The sequence below is a fragment of the Leuciscus leuciscus genome, assembly GCF_965113295.1.
Source record: "Leuciscus leuciscus genome assembly, chromosome: 2".
NCBI classification, from domain to species: Eukaryota; Metazoa; Chordata; class Actinopteri; order Cypriniformes; family Leuciscidae; genus Leuciscus; species Leuciscus leuciscus.
Genome location: NC_138726.1, coordinates 60,940,443 through 60,945,021, shown reverse-complemented (window position 1 = coordinate 60,945,021; position 4,579 = coordinate 60,940,443).

The window sequence follows — 4,579 nt, the reverse complement described above, 5'->3', positions numbered from 1 at the left end:
CTAAACACAAAATAATTCATTACAAATAAATACTCATTACTAAAAAATATAAACAAATTATTTTAATATTTGTATGTAAACAATTGGATATATAATATAATTATATATGTATATACACTGTAAAAAGAGCACACAGAGTGTGTTGATGGTATTTTAAGTTGTGTAGATTTTTAACACAATGTGTGTTAAAATGTAACTGGATAGAATAGCACTGTGTGGAGGGCAGTTTGTGTTTATGAAAAAAACACAAATTTAAATGGTATCCCATACAAAGCTCTAAAAAAAATAAAATAAAAATAATAATAATAATAAATATATATATATATATATATATATATATATATATATATATATATATATATATATATATATATATATATATATATATAATTTTTGAATATATATATACATTTTTAAAACCTTAAAGATTAAAGGGTGTTTTTTGGCAGTCAATCACTTCATGCCTCTTGTCTTTTTCAAATGCTGCATTCACGACTGTATTTCTGTCAGACATGTACAGAAGCTCTTATTGATTTCAAACAAACTCTTTATTAAACGTCACTGGACTAGCCTACATAAAAACAAATCAACAAAACGTTCTGTGTTCATCCAAACACCACCTCAGCTGTAAAAACACAGGAAGTAACTCTGGCAAATATACACTTGGTGAGTTCAAGTCATCTCGTATACATTATGTTGTCGAGTTGAACACACATGAAAGCCACCACAATGTCGTACATACTAGTAGGAGGCTCGGGATTTTCTATTTTTTTTTCTTTAAGCCCATTTCTTCACGAGTTGTGGCCGTGCCAGTGAGAAACATGGCGGAATACCACAATACATTTAGCAGTGATATTGTCAGGCTTTTCTATTTACAGCGAAGTAAGCTAATTACCTGCACAGAATATGATGGCATTATAATATAACAATGTAACGATAAAGTTTGCAGTGGCGTCATAAATTATTTAAAAACATAAGAAACCAAATACTACTACAGACACATCACATGTGACACGAAACACGTGTGACGTGAATTTTGCCTGCGGTTTATTTTTTTCCGGGTTCAATAAGACCTTTTATTTAGTGTCCATTTATATTTTCATTTGTTTCTTGAAAAGTTATGTTATTAAAAAGGAAGAACAGATCAAACAGCTGGCAGAACAAAATACACATGAAAATGATGTTTCAAGATGTATATCCCTTTTCCGCACACAAAAAAGTGCACAGCGCACAGTTCATGTCTAATACCAGGCTCAAAATGAGTGAACAGACTTACTGACTTTATTAACTTTTCAGCATCATTGCAGGTTCACTGAAGGACACTGATTTTACTGATTACAATAAAACATCAATACAAACCCATAGTCTGAGATAAACTAGATTATAAAATAATAATAATAATAATAAAAACTATTTTTAAATAAAAACAATTACAAAAACAAGAGTAAATGGTCTCTAAAACAGTAAACTTGAAACATTTGCAAAAAGGCCTAAACTATTGAGTATAGGGATGGAGAACTGAATCATCTTATATCTTTGAAGCTTTTCTCTGATTGTTTGGGGAAAAGATTCGTAGCCTCAGATTGTGAGAGTGAAAACACTGCCATCTTGATGAAGGTCACATTTACTGCAGTCATACACCAGAATGCACTGCTCCATTTCTGGACACTGATGTGGTTATTCCCAGAGACATCTTTATAATGTCTATCCAACAAACTCTACTTTTGTTGATCTTTCGAACATTATGTGTATTTTGTAAAGTTGAGGTAGAAACTTTGCTTCATTTATTCTACTATTAAAATCAGGTTAAATCTCTTTGGGAGACCTTGAGTTGTTATATTTCTCCGTTTATCAGATAGATCAACATTCTAATGAATAAATACATTTATATTCATATAGCATCAGAATCAGAAACTTTATTGATCCCAGAGGGGAAATTCTTTGTCACAATTGCCCACCTGTCAAAGCATAAGGAAAATAAATAGTAATAAAAAGTAGATAAATAAAGAGTATCCTAGGCTATATAATATAAAAGTATAAATATAAAATATAAGGAAAAAAAATAAAGAAAAATATAAGGAATGTGGGTATGTTCAATATTTACATTATAAGAAAATTGTTATGGTGAACATTTACATTATTTAGAATTATAATTATAATGGTGAAACAAAAAGTACTAGAGGAATAAATAGCTGCAAAGAATATTGCACATTAATTATTAAAAAGATAATGTTGCACAGAAACAGAGATATTGTCAGTTTAAAAACTAAGTAAGTGTCTGTGTATCATGCACTTAGATTGAGGAGTTATAAAGCTTGATGGCCACAGGCAGAAATGACTTCCTGTGACGCTCTGTGGTGCATTTCAGAAGAAATGTTTGAGCAGCACATCATGGAGTGGGTGGGAGACATTGTCCAAGATGACATGTAGTTTGGACAACATCCTCTCTGACACCACCGACAGAGTCGAGCTCAACCACCACAACGTTGCTAGCCTTACAGATCAGTTTGTTGAGTCTGTTAGCGTCTGCTACCCTCAGCCGGCTGCCCCAGCATGCAACAGAAAACAGGATAGCACTGGCCACCACAGACTCATAAAACATCCTCAGCATCGCCCTGCAAATGTTGAAGGACCTCAGCCTCCTCAGAAAACAGAGACTCTTCCTTTAGAGGGCTTGAGTGTCCTTAGCCCAGTCCAGTTTATTGTCAATAGAGCATTGATTATAGAGCATTGATTGCTCTACAAATAATTATTATAAGTTGATAACAAACTATAGGCTATAGCTTATTAATTAGCCTACCACATTGCATGAACAATAGCGCTATGCCATTATCCAGAGAGGCAATCTCTATCTAGGCAGACTTTTTCCTTCTAAATAACTTATTAAGATTGAGTGTAATTGAGTGTATAGCCCACAGTTAAACTTATGATCTCCGGTGTTGTTTTGAGTGTTTTAGACTAAATGAAACGCAACTATAATGAATAAACATTTATTTGACTTAACTGAAGCGTGCCGCGTTATTAGTCATGTGAACGGTATGGATGGGAAAGTCAATGGGAAATTACACGGATAAAAACAGACAAAAAGAGATAAGTTTTAAAACTCAACTAACTCCGTCAGACTGATGGATATCCTAATAGTTAGGCTATTGCAACTTCTGCATATCTATCATGTTACAGTACGTGTAATCTTATGGATTTCATTAATACTAGAATGGATGATAATAGCACTAATTTGGGCAGGGTCACTGGAGATAAATTAGGCTACAAAATTCATTTCCAGTATTGCAAATCTTTGAAGCTGCCAGGAGAAAAACATGTTATGGGCCATAATGTAAAAGCTTTAATGTTTAAATTAATCCACTATTATTATGTAATATGTCATACAGATTTTATAAAATAATATAATTTGTGGATAATGTAATAGGTAATCGCGCCCGTGCGTGTTTAAACTTTCACGACGTAATCAATTCGCCTACTACAGCGCATGCGTGTTGTTAAAACGTCAACTACGTGTTTAATATCAATGACGTCATCGCGCTACACACTTTAGCCTCAACAGAGCAATCAAATATCTCTGTGGAAACGGGTCAGTAATATCTGGGCCACTAACAGATTGTAATGTTAACACCGAAAACAAACACGTTTCAAACAAAGTCAAAGTCTGGGCTTTCTAATGATAAGTAGCCTAGTGTGTTTCTATTCCTAAGAGTTGTTGAGCACTCGACTCTTTTTATGCGATAACTTAGTAATGTCTGATCATGTAGAGATCTGTTTTCAGCAATAAACAGGAAGACAGCAATACAGCGATCTGTCACGCGCCACATTAAATCACATCAAAACACCATTTATGGTTTGAGTTTCATGATAAAAATGGCATCGTTTGTGTCTGTTTTTAGAAAGTATTATAACACAAAACAGGCACACGCAAAAAAAAGAAAAAAAAAGGGGGGGAAAAGCCAATTGTCAAGTTTCTCTAAAGGGCTCATTTTGAGTAAAAATTATACTTAGTCTAATCATATAGCCTAATCACTAGCTAACGCTTATTTCTATTACAAAAAAACTATTATAAATATCAAGAGTAGGCTATGTACTTGGTTTCGGTTTCGTTTTGGTCAGGTTTTTGGTGCGTCATTACTTAATCCTCGCAAATCCAATCTCAAATACACAGTTATTGCAAACTGAACACTAGTAACTCATTACACTGACCAAACTCTTGAGTTTTAAAGCGCGACGATATAACTGATAATTGCAGCTGTTTTGCCAATTCTACCACTTAACTCCTTATTAAACCTATGATTTAAATAATGTTGTTTTTGTGATCAGTACTATGTAGGGTATTATGTAATACCTAAATGTTTGTGCTGCTGTGCTGTGTTTCGGTGCTGTACATCATTTTTGTTGTGGAGACTTTTTTTTTTTTTTGTTGTATCAAATGATGATGTTGTTACTGTTTTTTTTTATTGTGGCTTGTTATCTGTCTAATCCTGCTATCTGACCCTATCTTGACTAGGTCTCACTTGTAAAAGAGGTTTTAACCTCAATGTGACTTTCCTAGTTAAATAAAGGTTTAAAAAAA